Source organism: Brienomyrus brachyistius, chromosome 20 (assembly GCF_023856365.1).
Source record: "Brienomyrus brachyistius isolate T26 chromosome 20, BBRACH_0.4, whole genome shotgun sequence".
Classification (NCBI taxonomy): Eukaryota; Metazoa; Chordata; class Actinopteri; order Osteoglossiformes; family Mormyridae; genus Brienomyrus; species Brienomyrus brachyistius.
The window spans coordinates 15238263-15260464 of NC_064552.1; positions in this window are offsets into that span (position 1 = coordinate 15238263).

Consider the following 22202-nt stretch of genomic DNA (forward strand, 5'->3'; position numbering starts at 1 on the left):
GGCCCTTGCTCCCCTTTGAAACTGAAACTCAAGATTTTACCTGAGGAGCAGTTGATCAACATCATATAATTGGCACCATGGAGTGCACACTGCAACACCTTTAGAAAATGAAAAACAAATTATTATTATTTATTATTATTATGCACAACATTTAAGCAACAAAAAAAAGAAGAAAATACGAGAACACAAGACATCAAGAAAATGAAAAAAAAAATCAAATCATTTCCTTTTGTATTTACGTTTTTTGAAATGGTTTTGCATTTTCTTATCGTGATTCATTTTGAACTTCAGGTACACCATAATTATGAGTATTGGTTGGACTATTTTTCATGACAAGAGAAAAGCAACATAATTAATTTTGGAATTATTCATAACTTTTGCGACTGATTATTTTGCTAATTGTAGAAAATTGTACTTGGCATAAATATGCGGAAACCTTTTTCAGCCTGAAAGAATGAGAAATGGCCGTTCTTTTGTGAACAATGTTTGCTTAAATGTACAGTACCAATAAAAAGTTTGGACTCACCAAGCCACCAGCAAAGAGTATCATATCACATGACCTGACAACCTGATCTACCTGTAAACAGAGTACAAATAGCTTTGAAGGAGTTTAACCAGTGAGTGAAGGAAAAGCAGCCAATGAGTGCTCAGCATATATGTGGGACCTTCTTTAGGACAGCTGGAAAAGCATCACAGGAGGCCACCTCATGGACCTGATGTAGAGGAGACAGTAGGGTCAGCCAGTCACTGTGGCAATAAGGGTTAAGGGCCCAATGGTGGGATCACTCTGCCAACAATGCGATTTCAACCAACAGTCATCTTAGTCCCAACCTAAAGAGCCCCCCCCCTTAACAAATATATATATAAACACACACACACATATATATATATATATATATATATATATATATATATATATATATATATATATGTCCATCCATCCATCCATCCATTTTCCAAACCGCTTATCCTATTGGGTCGCGGGGGGTCCGAGCCTATCCCGGAAGCAATGGGCACGAGGCTGGGAACAACCCAGGATGGGGGGCCAGCCCATCGCAGGGCACACTCACACACCATTCACTCACACATATGGGCAATTTTGCAACTCCAATTAGCCTCAGCATGTCTTTGGACTGTGGGGGGAAACCGGAGTACCCGGAAGAAACCCCACGACAACATGGGGAGAACATGCAAACTCCACACACATGTGACCCAGGCGGAGATTCGAACCCAGGTACCAGAGGTGTGAGGCAACAGTGCTAACCACTGCGCCACCATGCCGCCCCTTTTATATATATATATATATACTATTCAGTGTATTATTCCATATATGTTATTGTATAGTTTTGATGTATCTTTAATCATTCTAAAACATAGAGAATGGTACAAGTAAACCAACCATATATATATATATATATATATATATATATATATATATATACTGTAAAACTTAAGATCGTATACATCTGTGGTGGCCATATTGAAATACAATGTGTTTGCATAAAGAAACTATTCGTCTTGGTTAGAATTATTTTATCACCTTACAATTTTTGTGACACAAGTGTAACATGTACCTCTAATAAAAAAGAAGAAACAAGCAATTGCAAGTCAAGATTATTTTGAGAGAATGTCACTGAATTAGATATTGCATCACACACTTGTGTTTTATAGACAAACATACCTCCAGGATTGATGGAAAGATGTGTCAAAGGAATGATCTTTGACTCTGTCTGAACCTGACTCTCGTTTCGGCCGGTGAGCAGACCCAGTGTCTGCTCCTCTTGCAACTTCCTCCTCTTAATCTAAACTGGGCCTGTCTGCTGCTCAGAGATTGACTTGCTCACCTTTCCTACAAAGTGGCTTGCAGCCTGTGAAGGGATAAAGAAAACTCTGGAATATCAGGTTACAGTTTCTTTGGGGGGGCTGCTCTGAGTATTGAGCATCTGAGACAAGCGCTGTTGCTTCCCAAGTATCACGTTCAGATCATCTCACTCATCTTGCCATGTTTTGACAGCGTCTTTGAAGACTGCATTTTCTTTGTCTCTGCCCCTTCTGGGAGTGAATGGACTGAAGCTAAGATAATTTACTTTGTTAAGTAGGATCAAGCGGACTTCATAGCCACTACTGTTAACACTGAAATATAATGTTGTCCAGCATGTCAAACATACAGTGGCTTTAATCACTGTGTAATCAGTACTGATATGTAGTCATCAGCAGTGTTTGCACAAAGGTAAATATTTTTGGTTTGTTTTGGGAGATATTTTTTGTAAGATTTTTTTTTCTGCCAACATGTAGCTGTAATATTTCTGCTTGTTGAGTTAATTAATTTTTTAACCACTTCATATCATATAAATAAGCGTTCATTTTTTCACTGTTTAAAGGGAGCTTCATTGCACATAGTTGAAAGGGATAAATTGTTATATGCAAATCCCCTACAATTATAAGATTGATAACTGAACAACAGATACTGTAGACCTTTTGTCTGTATGTAAAATTGAATTTATAAGATGGGTCCTATTTTTAGAACTATTAACATTAAATAAATGATATGGTAGCGCTTTACATTAAGTGCACCTTCATAATACTTTTATAATGCATTCATAGAACATTCATAATTTACATGTAAATATACGTAACATCCTAACATACCTTAACAGCTAGAAAATACATTAATAATAAACAATGCACATTATTAATGTACATTACAGCTATCATGTGTTCTTCATTGAAAGTATTATGAATGCTATGTATTATGAAGGTGCACTGAATGTTCTATGAATGCATTATAAATGCATTATGGAGGTGCACTTAATGTAAAGCGTTACCATTTTTATTGTGTTAACCGAAGTGAACATAGTACTAACCTTTTTTTATTAGCTAAATTGCAAAACGGACTATGATTAATTGTATTTCTCTGTGCATGTTGATAGATATATTCCATCTGCTTTCTGGTGTGCCTGTGTGTGTGTGTGAATTATGTTTATATCACATTGTGCCGACCAATGTAATAAAATCCTGTTGTTTTCACGTTGTGGGGACCATTGTTCAGGTCCCACAAAGATCTGTGAATGCAATCAAAAAAGTTAAAATTCTAAAAGTCTTGTATTTTGTTTGGTTACTTACGGTTAAGGTTAGGGCTGGGTAGGGGTTAAGGTCGTCATGTTGGCATTCGGGTTTTCCCCTTAGAAATGAATGGAGAGTCCCCACAAATATATGATTGCAAACCTCTGTGTGTGTGTGTGTGTGTGTGTGCGTGTGAGTGTGTGGATGGAGATTTATGTGTACATTCTGAAACAATAAAACATTATATACAGGGCAATCTTTTTGTTTTGTGTCATATGAAAATATACAAAGATGAAAAAACTAAAAATTGAAAATAATTAAGTGTAAATGTCGGAGCATCAGTAAATTTAACACACTACCAACATGGCATATTTTGTTCCTCCAGGAAAGCGTATAGCTCGCCACATGCATTTTCTCAAACCTTAACATTCAATCATACATATAGTCGTGTCACTTTGCAGTTATTTACAGCATTGGGATGCATGACTGTGAATAATGTCCCCAGCACGATTTGCTGACACCGTGGTGTTTCTCTGCAGAAACAGATGACAGATGGCGTTTAGCTGCATTCCGATTGGGGAAGTTTTGCACCCCACATGACCTTTAACCCCTTCATGACCCTCACCACAAACGGAGCTACCTTTTAAGGGCGTGGAGTATTTGGAAGTTTAAATCTGAGTGGAACACAGTCATGGGATGTTTATTGGATTTAGATAAAGTTTCACATCAATAACAATAGTTTTTAAAATAAGGAAATACAATATTTTCCCAGTTTCACTAATTAGTTTGTATTACATTTGTGTTTTTTGTTTTATACAATGGCCTGATACAGCAGTGTTCCACAGCCTTTAAAATTTTGCACTCCAAATAAATATTTAACAAAATGCTTTAATTTAACTTATGTCGTATTCTTTATTTCCCATACAACATTCGAAAAACATCATTAAAATCTGTATGTAGTGTATGTGCATTCTGTTTGATGTCACTTGTTGGTGATTCATAAACTCAACATGAAACTAAATTTAATCTTTCTATAGTCAGATGTTGGAGGAGAGACTTTCTGCAGCCAAATCATTATCATTATGAAAATGAATCAATCCCGGAGAGATAACAGCATGAATTCATAATTTTCAAACGAGGCTAGCAGTCTAAGGTTGATTATCCAATTAATGAGAGCCACCAAACTCTATAACACAGTTAGAGCAAAATTAACTGCATTTATGTTGTATTTGCATTGTTTGTGCTGCTTAATATTGAATTTAACATTTTTCTATCTATCTATCTATCTATCTATCTATCTATCTATCTATCTATCTATCTATCTATCTATCTATCTATCTATCTATCTATCTATCTATCTGTCTGTCTGTCTGTCTGTCTGTCTGTCTGCCTGCCTGCCTGCCTGTCTGTCTGCCTGTCTGTCTGTCTGTCTATCTATAAACCTGCTTTCCTGCTAGTTTTTGTATTACAAACTGGCACATAATCAAAATCAAGAAAGCAGGGAATCAGACACACTGGACCACTGATAATGCAGTGGGTACCATTATAATAATGGAGCAACTCCCTGAGATATTGTATTTACATGAAAGACTGGCCTTTATTTCTGTTTTTCTATGATATAAGTCCAGCATAGCACACAGACAAATGACAATAGGTAGTACAGAGAACATAATGTGTTAATCCCTTAAGGACTGTTTGTTTGCTATTGATCTGTTTGCTGTAGAAAACAAATGTGTGACATTTCCGATGTGTGAAAAATAGCTAATGAACAATAGAATGCTTGTTACATTTACAGATTTTATTGTCAAAGCCAAGTGCTGTCAGAAATTATGTTGATGTTTTGACCGTTCTGGTGTTAGGAAAGAGGGACTTTTGCTTTCAGGATATTTACCAGTGATTGGGATTTCTGGAATATATCATTTTACTGTGCTGATGCTTTTTGCCGAACCACAGGCTACTCTGAAATTTGATACATGATGTTGTATTCACTTGGTCCCTGCTACTTGCAGACCATATGCCCTTACCAACCATTGTACTACAATTTGGTAGGATGCCACTTTTGCTCTCGAAATTTGGTGGACCATGGATTCAAGACGGTGCTGGAAATACTCCTTACAGCTGAAATTCCTAGGGGATCAGCAGTTTCTGAAATACCCAAATCACCCCGTCTGGCACCAACAAGCATGCGACAGTCAAAGTCACTTAAATCACATTTATTTCCCATTGCGATGTTTGATTTGACCATTAACTGAAGCTCTTGACCCATGTCCACATAATATTATGCATTGAACTGCTGCCACACGATTGGCTGATCTGGTATTAGACATCTTATTTATGTGTGGGAGTCTGTACACTTACTATTATTATTAATTTTCTAGCTGCTTTGGACACCGATCATCACACCACACATACAGTACTCTGCAAAGCAGTTTCGCAGTCAAAGAAAATTATGCTTAAATGATCTTCATGTTGGCCCTGCGATGGGCTGGCCCTCCATCCTGGGTTGTTCCCTGCCTCGTGCCCATTGCTTCCGGGATAGGCTCCGGACCCCCCGCGACCCAATAGGATAAGCGGTTTGGAAAATGGATGGATGGATGGATGGATGGATCTTCATGTTGGCATAAAAATATAGTATTATGTCTGATCAAGCCTGTTAGTTTAGCAATTCCCAAACTTCACCTGAAGTTTGGAAGGGAAATTTAACAAATACATGTGATGTGGGGTATGACTGGGGATAGTTTTCGGAAATGAAGCATAGTTCTTCTAGGTATCCCATAAAGTATCAGTAGCTTTTTAGCACATTAACATGGTCAAAGGCTAATAGAGTTATGGGGAGTTGCAACAGTAACAGCTGAAGATTTGCGAGCGGCGGGAGGCGGGGTTAGTGGTGGCGACATTAAGAGTTATTAGGTGCTTTTACACCACTGGAACTTTTTTCTGGAACCAGAACCATAAGCAGGGACTTTTGTCGTGTTCAGTCTGCAGGAAACTTGCCAGCGAAACAACTGTCAACAAAGGAAGAGGTCGATGACAATATGACAGAGATTTTTTTGCTGGTCTACACTGTCTGTGAGGACTCTTGCCCTCCTGTGTTTGATAACGTCTTACTCTATGGATTTTTATGTTGCCAGTGAGTCTTTTTCAGGAAATGTCTGAGTATTCGTTGCCAATAGAAAGCAGAAAAACGGTGTGACAGTAAGAAAATGAACCAACACCTCCCTTGGGCACTAGGAGTCCCCCAAGCCGTCACAGTTGTGTATGAAAATGCCTGCTATTTGAAATTTAAATTACACTTCCAGGGGTATACATCATTTCGTGACAAGCATCCCTGCTGATTGAGTGGCATTTGTTATACACGCGGAATGACTGCTTATTTGACTGTAGTAGGCTTTCATTCAACATCTTCACTTGTTTAGAGGTCATTCAGTGTTAGATGACTGCAGGTGTTTTTTATATTGCATTTTACCAGCCTTTATGAAACACTTACATGGCGTAAAAATTGATTATATATAACTGAATACTCTAACAGAGCTGAATACTGAAGCTATAACTCAATATAACAAAAAAAAAGATATCTGTCCATTACAAATATGACATATTCTAAATATTTATTAAATATATGACTAAATACATAAAAATACTAAATAAATAAAGGACTCAAGGGGAGGCAAAAATGGGAGCAGGGAAACAAGCAGGGAAACAAACAAGGGCTCGAGGGGTAAAAATGAAAAGACTATTGTGGGGAGGTGCACAGGCAAAAAAGAGGAATAATGTCACTAACCAGACTGGGACTGACGAGACAAACAGGTACAATACAAATACTAATGAGGGAGAACAAGCAAGAGGCATCGCTCATCAGGCCCACCTTAGCAGAGAGAGCAGGGCCAGGCGGACATGCCGGGCAGGATGTGACAATACCAGCACAGGCAATTCAGTGAGTAGCAATATTGCCTCAAATTTCCAGGGCTGAGGACTTGAAGCACACCGTGTATCTCTAGGTGCTCTTCCTGTATTGCATGCATTTCCTCTCATTGAGTCCTACAGTACAAAGTGGATGGAGTGGATGGAGTCCTACAGTACAAAGAAAAAAGTTAAGTTGATCTCTAACTGGGTGCTGCAGTGGTTAGCACTGGGGTCTATATGGTATAGTATGGGTCTTTTTCACCCCATATAACTTGCATAGTGGAGCGGCATGGTGGTAAAGTGGTTAGCACTGTTGCCTCACACCACTGGGATCCAGGTTCGAGTCTCCGCCTGGGTTACAGTTGGGTCCAGTTTCCTGGCACCCAAATGGGAAAATTCTATTTTATAAAGATTTGTCATTGCTATGCAAAAACTAAAGATACAAAAACTCTTGTATTTTGTTTGGTTACTTATGGTTATGGTTAGGGCTGGGTGGGGGTTAAGGTTGTCATAGTTACATTTACAGTTAACATTACCATTTTTCCCATAGAAATGAATGAGCGGTCCCCAAAAAGATATGACTGTGTATGTGTGTGTGTGTGTGTGTGTGTGTGTGTGTGTGTGCGTGTGTGTGTGTGCCCTGCATCTGGCATGTCACCCTTCCTTGTATCCCATGCAGCCTCTGACACGCCCCAGAATTCCTGTCACTCTACGTCATTGGAAATGGGATTATTTGTGTTTGCTGCAGTGAAACACTCCCTGCTTTTGCGAAAACATTCAGAAATAACATCGTTAAACCAGCCAGGATAGTTATGCATTACAAGTACCAAAATAAAGAGGGCGAAAAGTATTTCCAATTAGAGTGCATGCGCAAATGGCAATGCTAAAACTTTTAATTTATTTTTTGTAGTAATAATTTTGCTCTAGAACATCTCAGAGTTGCATACTTTGTAGGCCATGAATATCTTAGTATTCTCTACCAGCCAAACGAACTAATTCTACTTTTTGGAAGATGAATCACTAAGTCACAACACAGAAAATTGCTGTCTTGTACTGTGCTTCCAGTCTTTAGACCACTGAAATTCTACATTACATTCCAGCCATGCATTATGGATTCAATTCGTATAAAAAAATAAAAAATAATAAAAAAAACTAGAAACTAAAGTATCATGTGTATAAGTATTCAGACCCTTTACTCAGTACTTTGCTGAAACATCACTGACAGTCATTATAGCTGTAGCAGTATGGTGCTAAAAGCTGGGGCATTTAGATCGGGGATCTTCTCACATTCTTCTCAACAGAATCTCTCAAGCTCTTCTAGGCTGGATAGGGAGTGTGGGTGTGCTGTTATTTTCAGGTTTCTCCAGAGATGCTGTGTTTAAGTTAAGGCGCTTGCTGGGTCATTCAGGGACATTGACTCACTCTGCTGAAGCCTGTCCCACATTATCCGGCCGTGTACTTTGGGTCCTTGTCATGTATGAAAATGCATCTTCATCCCAACCTGGGGTCCTGAGCACACATATGGAGGTTTTCTTCAAGAACCACTCTGTACTTGTGTTCACTCATGTTTCCATTGATCCTGACAAGGTTCCCAGTCCCTACTGCTGAAAATCAATCTCACCGCACAGTGTTGCCCCCATTGTGCTTCTCCATAGTCACAGTATTGACCCACTTTGAACTATCTCTGCTTTTCCCCAGATGCTACATTTACCTTTACCATTCTTTAGCCAAAAAATTCAATCCCGGTTTAAACAGATTGTGGAATCTTTATCCCACGGCCTTAGAATCCCTTAGGTACCCTTTTGTTGTGGAATGGCTTCCATCTGCCTACTGAGTGGTGAAGTTCTGCTTCTTCTTCTGAGTCCTTCTGATAGTTTCCAATGTTCACGGAGAACCTTTGGAGTTCTGTCAGTGACCTTGGTCACCCTGCTGCCTAAAGGTCCCCATTTTTCTTTCTCAGTCTAGGAAACAAACTCAAAATAGAGTCAATTTAGGAATGGTGAAAGCCACCGGCTTCTGCGGTAAGCTGTGCCCAACGCAATCTTGTCCCAGAGGTATACAGACTTCATTCTTGTGTGCCTTTCCAAATCATCTCCAACCAACTGAGTTTCTTAGAAGCAAACCAAGTTGTAGAAACGTCACAAAGATGATCAAAGGAAATGGGATGTACATGAAGCCAATTTGGAACGTCATGGAGAATGGTCTGAAAACGTATGTGATATTTCAGTAATGTTTTTTTTCTAGTGAATTTTGAAAACAAAATCTGATAATCTTATTATGATACATCGTGTGCAGATTAACAAAGATTTCAGTTCATATTGGAGCTTGGCCATGGGTGTAAATTGGGGGTGGCGGGACGTAACCCCACCCAATAATCAAAACTAGTCAATGCTACCCCCCCCCCCCAATAATCATGTTTCCCCCTAAATGGAGAGTGACCTTAACCCTCCCAATGTTCAAACCAAAGTTACACTCTGAGTATGGCTGTAACAAAATAAGTAAAACAGTATGTATACTTTTTGAATGCATGTAAAATTACAGAAAATCAATAAAAATGATTTTAAAATATAAAAAATAACAATTTTATTCTTGTTTGGGGTTTTGCAATATGGCAAAACTGTAACACATACAAAATAACAAGCAGACTGGTCTTCTCCATCTGTACCACTGTCTGTTCTCAAGTTGATACAGTTTCTGTGTAGTGAGAATTATTTATTTATTTATTCGTTCATCTACTCTATCTATCTATCTATCTATCTATCTATCTATCTATCTATCTATCTATCTATCTATCTATCTATCTATCTATCTATCTTTCTGTTTATTAATTATTTATTGTTTGTGTATCTGTTTGTTTTAAGAAAGGTGTTCTTTCACCACAACATGAAAAAAGTGGAAAAATTCAGTTTTTTTTTTTTTTAAGAAATTTGTCATTCTGAATTTTCGTGGTTTGCTTTCCATTTCCTGTTTTTTGCCTTAGCATCCTGATTCCTGTTTGCTGATTACCTGACTTTACTTAGTTCTACAAACTTCTCACTGGTCATAGTCAGAGTCGTGCTTAGCCAATCAGCTACATCCCTCACAGTCAGTGAGCCCGGTCTGGTCAGGACTGAGAATTCCTGGAGGCTCTCCTGCTGAAGAGGACAGCGTACAGAGGCACGACCTGCCCCCGTATGTGTGCTCTGCTTGCTCGGGGTGATGTAGGATGGAATTTACTATGATGTTTTCAAGCTGCATTTACAATGTACTAAGAAGTACAGCAACTGACATCATTTCAAGCACACTGAACAAATAGGGTCTTAAATGTATAGAGGGCTTATTTTTGCTATATTTTTGCTTTATAGCATAAAATATTGCTAGAATTTGCTAATTTTATGACTCCACTGCCAGGTTGGATTCCTATTATAGTGACTAATGAAAAACATTGAGGGTTGCAGTGAATATATATTTAAATCAAAATAATGGAACTAGGTGAGTTTTCAAGCAGCATGTTCTTAACATTTTGTACTTGTTTGTACAGCAATACATAGATAAGCTCAGCCCGAACCCCCATTCAGGTGGCCAGCCTTATCTCTACTACATATTTTTCTTCTGCAGCAGTTTTACTTCCAGTGTCCATTTTCACACGTTTATCTAAATTTATGCTTCATTACAGTGTGGTCCCGCAGTTCTGAACACATGGTATCAGGGATGCAGGAGAGATGTTTTATAAGTGGGGAAACAAACTGAGCAAAAGGTCTCAACTCTTAAGCTTATCTAGCTATGTCTGATGAGGCTTGATACGGATGAAGCCTACTGTATATAGAATTTACTGTACATCTATTTACATTGCTTGGTATTTTGAATAACCCTGTGACAGATCTTTGCTTTTTTTCCAGGTTGCTTTTTTTCTGTGCTGCATACCACTTGGGTCCTCGTGACCAAAACTGCATCGGGCACAATTTAAGACAGCTCAAATCTCAGCTTTTTCAGGATCCAAAATTCACAATGACGGAATACCAACAGGCACGGGGATTCGCACGCACGTGTGCACAAGCGCGAGGAGGAATCTCCTACCCGCAGTAAACACATGTAGTGAGAGTTTTGTGATGGTTCACACAGTTTGATGAGGTGTGTGTGTCTCTTGCATACATTTAAGGTACCAACTAAATATTTAGTTTTAAGATTACTTCATTTATGATTTTATAAAATGCATTCTTAATTATGCCAATTTCTAAATGATCCTTTACACTTTGGCAGCACAGAAGCTCATCGGGATCCAGATATTTCTCCTGTTCTTGATTTATTGTTATTTATTTCTATAATGTTTCTAATTATAGGACGAATGGGTGTTGTGGAGACAAAGAGTGCGATTTAAATCACACTCTTTGTCGGGGAGCAGCCTAGTGTGATATTGAAGTTATTCTAATGGCAGGAAAATATTCTGTGCAATAAATAATATTCTAATATTAGAGTCTAAAAGGCTTCCCATGGTAATTCAATAAGTTGAGCTGCCAATTCACACCATATGGGTTTCTTAACGAAACTCCCACACTCTTTATAGTTGCTGCCCTTTGGGGAAAGACAACCTCAGAGATCTATGCTGTATTATTTTTCCTGATACGTACTGTAGCTGCTACCTGGGCCCTGAGACTTGGAATTCAATTCTAAGTAGGAGGAAGAGACCCAGGTCAGTGATGGTGATGGTGGGCAGCCCAGAATAAAGGGAAACAAGACAGGATCCTGTTTGGAAAAGGGCGAAGGTCAACCTTTAGTTGGGGAGGTGCTGCTGCAGATGCGGGGCTGTGGGGAAGGTAAACCCCACTTGCAACATAGCAAGTATCCCGGCTGAGTAAGCTAAGCATAGGGTGACCTTTCCTGTTTACGCTAAGGACAGGCCCCAGTGAACTTCCCCCTCCATAACTTGGGTCTTGTAACTCGCCTTTTGCAGGTGGCTCCTCTGCCTCAGGTGAAATAGGTCTGACCCCAAACTACCTAGAGGAAACACTTAGCAGTGTGCTATGGAGGTGAGACTATTTGGCACTCTGGGAGGGGGGCCCAGCTAGGGGGTCGAGCACCTTCCAGGTTCATAAACATGGCAAACACAGTCCTTGGCAGCTGTCCAAGCGCCACTGTCACCTGTCAGCACTAAACTAATCTTCCGATGGTTTTTCATCCTCCCTAAAATGCATGAAGTGCTACTATCACAGCACTGGTGTTATAGGACCACACCCCTCCCCCCCCCAACGGGGGGTGAACAAAGACAAGTGAGGTGTAATCCACACCGCTGCTTTGACTTCAGGAGAATCCGGGATGTTTATGCCCGCGTTTCTTGCTGTGTTGTTTTATGCCTGAAGCTAAGGAAGGAGGGGCATGTTAGCACTTAAATGAAACTTGAGTGATCTTTGTTTAGCACTTAAATTATGAAAAAAACCTCTTAAGCACCACATACAACTCGTATTTATAGCGCTACTTGTGTAGAGTCATTCAGCTTTCAGTCTGTTTGGTTTCAGTTTGGTTTCAGTCTGTTTCAGTCTGTTTGTTGTACCACTGGAACTTGATATGAAGTGAATTTTTCGACATACTGTAGTTTGCTTGAAATCAAAAAAAAAATGTATTTCAGCTCTCCACGCATTAATTGCTGTCAGTCGCTCACTGCCTTTCAGAACGGAGACCTGATAAGAAAAGAGCTGAGACCGGCTCACTGAGGAGCAAGGGAGTTCAGAGCATCTCTCTCACATCTTTACCTGTTAAAGTCAAGCAGTTGTATTTATATTCTAAGTGGCTGACTTTTAGTTTTTAAGTAGAAAGCTTGGAGTCAGCCAGAAAATGACGTCTGGAAAAAGAAGAGAGAAAAACATTAGGCAAGCAAGATATATATATTTTCTTTACGTTATTTGTTAGTATTTGATGTGACAGGCCAAAGATAATGGTGCAATCACCGTAGCTAAATTGTGTGGGGTATAATTTTACGTAATGTTCCTAGCTTTAAATAATGTATATGTGACTGGCAAATAATTTTTATAAATAGGAAAACATATTATTGTGGTCAGGGATGTGAGAAAACAAAGAAAATTCCAGATGATTTTGCCTGTACACCTGAGTAAACTGAACACAGGGTGTCTTGGTATGTTATCCTAGTCTTAGGTACAATGGTGACAGTCACTGCACAAAGCAGGAGTATCTGCAATGCATATTTGCAATGGGTGATTTATGTTAATAAAGTCAGCAAGGAAAATGTCCTACGACAAAGATATTCACAAAGGAGGTGCGGAAAAAGTCAAACCAACAAATACACAACATACAAAACCTGCCATTTTGCTAAATACCAAATTCTTGGCATTTTTAGGTTTCCTCTCTCTAGAATAAATCAATGGGAAAAAATGATTGATTTAAAGTTTTTTTAAATCTGTTGCCTAGCAACCAGGGTTAATTACTCTGTATCACATGCAAAATTATAATGTTATTATTCATATATGCTTTACCCTTTTCCCATTGGAAAGATGAAAGGCTTTTTTCTATATCCAAACATTGACCAGGTCACTTATAGCCTGGCCCCACAAGGCTGGTTTCAGTGCTTGAAAGCACATTATTTTCTGGGGACTGAATGACAAGGAATAGAAAAATATGACGAGAACTTCCCCTCAGTGCCTGCAGCCGATACTTATCTGCCACTCAGTCCTGACTTTGTTTATGATTTGATTAGGTTTTGCTTTAGAGAATTGTTCAGATCTATCGTCTCTCCCATGGAACCAAATGATCATTAGATTAGTCATCTGATTACATAGAAGCTGGCAGTAAATTACTAAACTATCGCTAAAAAGGGGGAAAGAGGCATATTGTAAATAGTCTTATTCATGTGATTCCAGTAGATAGAGCAGATATCAGTGATTCGCATCTTAATGTCTTTTTTGTCTGCTAAGTAGAAATGTTTGCGATATTGGATGAGTCATGATAGCTAAGTCCATGTGTATGAGATAAAATGCATAGCCAATAAGCTTATGTAAGTACATTTAATGAAGTAATAGGTGATATTTTATCTGGTTAAGAGGTTTGCTGAATAAAGATTTAAGAGGATGTATGTGGATATCCGAAAAGCAAAATAGCATGTAACAACAACACATTATTATGTCTCTTTAGTGCAGCATCGTAGTTTAAATGCAATTTGAGCAAATCCTGTGGTCATGTGATGGTCATGTGATGGTCATGTGATGGCCATGTGATGGCCATGTGACGGTTGGATCATGCTGAGACACTTCCTTGGTATCGCTGCTTACTTCCAAATGTTTTTCTCAGATGGAACAGCTGCTCCATCACTAGTGTTTGCAGAGAAATGTGGAGTCTGAAGCTTGATCCCCAGGGGTGAAAACCGCTTTGGTGTTATTTGTTATTTGAGGGTCTGTTTTCATTTGCTTCACTGTTTCCTTCTTTCCTCTTAAAGGAGTCTTACAACCTATTATACACCGTGTCCCCAAAAAATGCGAAGCCTACAGAGAAGGCATGTTGCAAATCATTGAGCTAATCCAGTTTAAAATCATTTTGAATCCTATTATAATGAGACTTCGCAATTTTATAATCTAGTATTTGTAACTAACTGAAATGGTAACTCTTAAGGATAAAGTGTACTTCTGTGCTGTAGACATAGCTTGTTTTACTCTTTTACTACTAAGTTTTAAAAGTTGTTTCATTTGCATAGTAATATTTATATTAAATGAGCAATATGTGAAATATCTCTTTGCTGATCTGTACATTTGTGGGGGAAAGACAAAAATGAAATCCCTACAGTATGTATATATATTTAATATTATTTGTTCTCATTGTCAGTATTTTAATGCACTTTTTATTTATTTTTGCTGTTCTCCAGATCTTCTGTTGATCCCATGTAATGTAAGATGAGGCCCGGTAGTTACAGTAATTATAGTAAGTAATTTCCTTGGGTAAATGTATTTGTATTTAGACTTGATTGTGGCAGTGAGTTTTTTCATAATCGTAAGATGTTTCATATAGAGCTTCTGGCCGGCGAAACACTGAATACTATTTCAGGAAATTCCTCACTTAAGCAAGTTGTTTCTAAACAATTAAATCTCTCCATCTGTACCTGTCAAGTGAAAGCTAAGCTTCTGAAAGATGAGGAAGGAAGGAATATTTATCCTGGTACATCTAAATACTGGATGGGAATATTGCATTGCTCATTAGGCCTGGTGTATTGAAATAGTCCCCAGTGCATGGATTTGATGGTGGGAGAGTGTGTTCTGACAGAGGTACTTGTCAAATTTGTCTTTAACAATCAGGCAAAGACATTTCATTGCACAGCTTTGTTGTCAGGACCAATGGCAGCTGACAAAAGCAGACTCTCCTTACTCCCATCGGAGTTCTTTGGCTCAATGATGCTTGGATGAACACGAGCCTTTGCTATGGCCTCCTCCCTGGCAAATTACCAAAAGGGCTGCCCTGTGTCTTTCCACAACATTTGAAATAGACTGTTAATCAACGTCTTCCTGGGCTTGCAGGCAAATTCAGATCCCAGCTCTATGACTGGGTCACGGGCAACAGGAAATAATAATACTCTGCATATTGCAAAATTAGGGCAATTTCTTATTATATTAAGTAGTCAACCAAAGCAATACCAACACAAAGAGCAATTGCACCTTTTTCTGCTACAATATTCATTTAAAATATTGCAGCAAGTGTTGCAAGCTAGAAATGCTGCTTACGTTACACCACCACTGCAGTGATTCTCACTGCAAAACCCAACTTCATGTTAATATCACAATGATCAGTCTGGGCCTTGCTTATCTAATTGGTTTTTGCTAAATGAAACCCAAAATCAGGTTTTGTAATAATTCCTAAAATAAACTGTAGACAGTGACAGCATAAATTATTGGGTCTCTAAGTTATAGAATTTAAGGTTCGTTTAAAGGAAGATCCTTCTGTCTCAGTCTCTAAATATTACCTGATGGTTCTGGAATGGTTCAGCTGAGCTCAGCAGTTCATGTTGCTTTTCATGCTGCCATTTTCCCTCTGTTCACTCTGACACCCCATATTTTTCCACACGACGCTCGCAGAATTCTTTCTTAGTGGTATAGCGAAGCTGCACTGCTACTCACTACTGCAACTAAAGGATAACAATGGCATGTCTTGCAATTGTTTTGCGAGTGACTAATAGCAAAAACAACATCACAGCAGTGTTTCCCAACCTGGTCCTCAGGAACCCCCAGACACTACAGGGTTTTGCTCCCTTCCAGCTTTCCGGAGGGAGCAAGACTGTGGATTCTCTGGGAGGGAGCAAAAACATGGACTGTTTGGGGGTTTCCGAGGACTGGATTGGGTAACAGTGCTCCGCAGTATGGGCAGAAAGGCCACCAGAAGCAGAAGGCAGCTTTTGAAACAGCGATTAAAATCTCATTATACATAGAATTAGAAAGCCAGTCACTTAACCTGCAGTACTGTTTAGTAAACTTTCATCATGACCAGAAAATTTCGCAGAAAACTAAGGTGCAATCTTTTTTTTAAATAAACCTCAATTCTAATGAAAGATTTCCAGTAACACTTTACTTAAAGCAGTAATATAATTATAGATACTTTCATAATTCATTATAATGCATTTATAAAGTATAAAAAAACATGGCTATAAATATTCATAAAAATGGACTTTACATTATAGCCATGTTCATTATGAAGTATGAATGTTCTATGAAGCTCTATCTATTATGCACTATAAATACCTTCGTAATGCACTATAATAATTAATATAAGCATTAAGGATGCTTTATAACTGCATTATAAAAGTATCTATAGTGCATTACATATGAGAACTTCATGAAGCATTCATAATGCATGAAATACATAGCTATAATGTGTTGTGGCTTTTTATAAATAGCCATTGCTGTGTTTTTAATACTTTATGAATGCATTATAATGAATTATGATGCAATATAATGACTGCTTAAATTAAAGTGTTACCAGATTTCCTTTTAGCAATATTCTAATATTCTGGTTAGGGCCACAGTGAGCCTAAAGCCGTTACGATGGGGTCCACCCTGAATGGGATGCCGGTCCATCACAGGGTACGAGGCTGGGGTACACCCAGGACATTACAGGGCATAATAAGTTATGAATAACTGTAGACAAACGACATCTTCTTTAACGTTTTTTATTCATCGTGTTATTTGGAGTATGTAGATCAAGGGGTCCCACACTTTTTCAGCTTGCAAGCTACTTATAAATGACCAAGTCAAATGATCTACCAAAATGATGTATACTATAAAAATGCAAAACATATATTTAGCAAAATCTTATTATAATTATCAATGATACGAATAATAATAATAATAATAATAATAATAATAATAATAATAATAATAATAATAATAATAATTTCCCTTTGGGATAAATGAAGTATTTTTTAAATTGAACTGGGATTTTAGTTCCTTCACTATTCTCGTTCTCAGCTCGGCTTTCGGAGGGAAGTTAATGTCATAGTTTTTATTAACAGTCCGAAAATGCCGCTCCACATTTCCCGTCTTCGGAATAGCAATGGTAAGCTGACAGATGAAGCAAACGCACTTCGAATATGACATGGTGAAAAAAAACCCATTCGGTATGGAAATGGTAGGTTTTTGGCTTCTTACTTGGTCCAGCTCCCCCATTCATTTTTATACCCTTTCTTAAGTTTAGTAGAAATTAAATCGGAGACTAATTGGAGGCGATTTGGCTACTTGCTGGAGTTTTGCAGCAGCTGGCGTGATTGAATGCGTCATCCATCCTCAATTTTTTTAATGCCATGCGATCTACCCACTCTACCTTTGCGATCGACCAGTAGATCGCGATCGATGTATTGGACATTGGATTGTTCATTTTTTTTCTCCACATTGTAGGGTTTTAGAAACAGCATTCATTACTAACCAATCCAATTCCGAATGCATTATATTGGTATAAATCAAGCCAATCAGCCTGTATAAATTATGGTATATAACACAAAGTGAAATGCATAATTCATGATGTAGGTGCCCTTTAGGTTATTTAAACAGATAATAATTCCATATTGGCTCCAATGGACTGGAATCTCGTTCTCGGTTCCCCATGTCTTGTGTTTCCTAGAATAGGCTTCAGTCTCACCACAACACATACTGGTTAAGAGGTTATGAAAAATGGCACGATAAATGTAATATTAAAGTTGTACAAAAACTCTCCTGTGTAGAAGAATCCTTGCTGTCATAGCTGGTAATACCACTGAAAATGAGAAAATTATTTAAATGAAAATTTAAATTTAAAATGTGTTAACGTCAAGACTACGTGGAAATGTAATACTAATTAAGGCCTGAAGATGACATGGATAAAATCCCCAATGATTGCACCTCAGCGTACTAAACCTCTTATAATAAATATGAAAATTCCTGAAATAAATATAATTCCATAGAATTTGAGAAAAAACTCATTTTTATAATCCTTCTCAGTTTTGAAGTGTAAACAGATTTGGCTGCCATAGAATGTCAATTTTTAACCAAAATAATTGATCAACTTAAATAATAACAGAGATTCTCTCAGGGAAATATGATTTTTGTTAAAGGATGCTATTTCATGATATCCCTTTTCAAAGCAGACTGTCAAAGCAGACTTTTTAATTACCACATTAAATTACTTTGATAATTGCATATTCCCATCCTGATAAATGCAGTTCCCATGCTTCAATAATCCATAACCCTGATAACACATTTCCATCTGACTGAGGCTGAAGTAATTATATAATAAGTTTTTAGTGTGCAGCCTATATAACAGCTGACGTAAAAATGATTGAATGTATTTTATGTCACGGAAACATTCCTTAACATAATTAAACCTTGCAGCGAGTATTCTGCTGGGACAAAATCAATTTCATTACAAAACATTTAACCCTTAGACTGATTTTATTATTTCTTTTTCCTTCAGGATTTTCAGGGTTTAAAAACAGCATTCAGCTGTTAACACCGTGACAGTTCGTGATTCCTGTGTGCGCTGATATTCGATCTAGCATTTGAATATTCCTGCACATATCAGTCATGCTTGGGTTGACCTTTGAACGCAGTTATGAATATCAGAAGTAGTTTAAACCTCATCAAACATACTACGTGCATTTATTTTCTCCTAAAGTTATGGAAAGTAATATCTTGCTGAATGTGTGCTGAGGCGTCCATGGTTGTGAGTATAATTCCTGTAGGGAGCAAGTGGTCCCCACAATGTAATAATTACCTGTTATTTTGACATTGTGGGGACCCTGTCTCAGGTCACCACAGAGATCCGTGAATGCAATTAAAAAAGTAGAAATGGCAAAAGTCTCATATTTTGTTTGCTTACTTACGGTTAAGGTTAGGGCTTGGTAGGGGTTAAGGTCGTCATGCTGAGATTAGGGTTTTCCCCATAGAAATGAATAGAGAGTCCCCACAAAGATATAATTACAAACCTGTGCGTGTGTGTAATCGTCACATTCTCCTGCAGTTCATGACACGTCGGTGTCCATAAATTGTGTCTTTGTGATGCGCTACATTAGTGCTTTAGATTTATCGATGGGTGGTTTACAGACAAGTAATCGCGGTCCTAATTTGTATCTCCTTTTAGTACTTGCATTTTGGAGACAGGTAATTATTGTTATATTCGTTTTTTTAAGCTTATGATGAATATTATTAGTGCAATCCGGCTCACTTGCTTAAAATCGGCGTATTGCCTGCCACTGTTGTCTGCCGGGTCTAAATGCTGCTTCTCCCTCTCGGCGGAGCTGCCGTTTTGACCTGATGTATCAGAGGCTGCCTCTGGATATGCTGCTTTCCTCCTTCAGTCCTAAATCATGCAGTTAGCTGGAATGGCATATCTAAATTGCCCATAGTGTGATTGTATGGATGCGTGCCCTGCAATGGGCTGGCATCCTGTCCGGAATGCTCCGCTGCCTTATGCTCTCTTCTGCCCAGGATCGGCTTCCCACCCAGCCCCCCTCCCCCAGTCCCATGCTTCTGGCCAGACTGTGTGGTTGGAAGATGGGTTGATGAAAAGGACCAGATGTGCTGCTTATATTTACAGTTTAGAGAGATTTAACAGCTCTTTGAAGGAACTCTGACTTGCAGTACATGCTTTCAAAGTGTCTATGAAAACTCCTTACTTTTCTGAAAAGTTTTTAGCTTATTCATCCATCCATACATCCATCTGCCAATCACCAGGGCTAAATTGGATGAGCTTTGTAAACTGCAGCCATTGAAAATAAATCATGAGGTTCACTGGGTTGAATTTCTTTAATCTAAAAGATCACACAATAATATCAGGATTTATAATGCCGTCTTCAAATTTCTTCTTTAAAACATTTACTTTGTGATGTGGCATAGCTTTCAGAGATGAAATATGATTAAAACACATCTCTTCCGTTCATGTTAGAATAACTTTGATTTCGGATAAGCTGTGACTTTGTATATTACTAAAACATCTCTGATTCTCTGATTTTGATCACCACCGTATGTCGTCATTTTAAAAGTTAAAATAATGTAAAGTGAATATTCAGACAGCAGTACAAAGTAACAAGTCTCTCACAAACCTCCCCTGATTCCAAAGCTTTTCCTAAATTATCATCTGACATTTCGTTTCTTTTCTTTCACTTAAACTTATCCACCTCCTTTATTTAAAAGTACACCCCCCCCCCCGACACACACACACACTTCCCCCTGACCTACATTCCGAAATAATCAAAAACATCTCTGTTGTCTGGTCATTTCTGGCCATTTACTGAAATGTTCCTGCTTAAACCAGTCTTGGTAAGAAGCACAGGAGTCTGTAATACACAGACTGTAATGTGTATATCAGTGCCATGCTTTGTCCTTGCAGTTTCAGTTGCAGTGAATATGAGAGCAGCACTCCAGGGAAATACATGCATATCTGGCTTTTTAATAAGTTTTTTACTAAATCTGCATTCTCCATAATCCACAAGTTATTACTTGTTGACATCAATATATCATATAAAGAGAATATATGCATTCAAATTTTCATTTTGATGTTTATGAGATTTGTATAATCACAGAGTTAATTATGTCAATTGATAAAATGATACTGTTTCATGTAAACATGTCTTTATCAAGTAAATTATAAATTCAACTCTGTTACCTCAAACTGTTGACTCAAAAGATTTATGCAGTTCTACATAATACTAATATTATACTTTTGAGCAAAGCTTCCAATATCAAATGAATATCCTTTTTTTATTATGATAATTAATTAGCTCTATTTTTAATAGAACTTTTATAATCATCAGAATATATAGGATGATTTTATTCTGTAGCTAATAACACAGAAGGGCAATAATTTAAACAGAGTGGAGAGTGTTTTCCAGATTTGAGAGGATGCCCTTCTTCTTCGGATTGCATCAAACAGTGGACTTTCAGTGGCCTGCAAAGTGTTGGTGGTCTGTTCTACAGTGGTCTGGTGTATCTGAAAAAGTGTCCCCCCCCCCCCCCCAAATGGATGCGTTTGACCTGGACATTCGTACTGTAGATGCTGCACTGTGGTAGCGGCTGCTGGCTGCAGGAGAGATAAGATCCCCCCCCTCCCCACCCCCCCACGGGGCTCAGAGGGGCCCTGTGTGACTTACTGGGCATCAAGCTATGCTGAAACTCCCTGCATAGTTAATGTAAGTCAAATAAAACACTGAGCAAAATGTTGAAAAGCTACTCAAACACAGGCTTCGTTAATCCTCTACAGTGTTCACACATAAGTTCAATCTCTGCATACTTATTAACAATGTGTTCCTCGGTCTATTCTTTCAAGAAATGGCTGCCACATTTTGCATCAGTCTAGTCATACTATTAAGTATCAGTCTTGTTCAGGGATAGCGATGAATATTTTTCTTATGGCAATATTAAACCCACAAAACACAAGATGTAAAGACTATGCAATTCATAATTATGCCATGTTAAATATAACTGAAAACATCTGGTGTGGTTAAATATCTAAAGTTGCCGTATAATTAGATGCTTCTATAAACAAACTGGCAAAGAAAAGCACATATATTTATTTATTTTCATCCATGTGTCCCTTGGAAACTGAATAAATGAGTTAAAAAAATATGCATTCCGACCTCTTAAACCTCATAGTTTAAACTTGATCTTCAACACATTTTAGAACATTTACCTATCTAAGAAGGCAATATTCCTACTTCTACAGGGCTGCTAGTTTGAATTTCGCTGTATGTGTGTGTGTGTGTGTGTGTTTCTGTTTCTCCTTTCCTTGTTTGCCTGAATTTTATT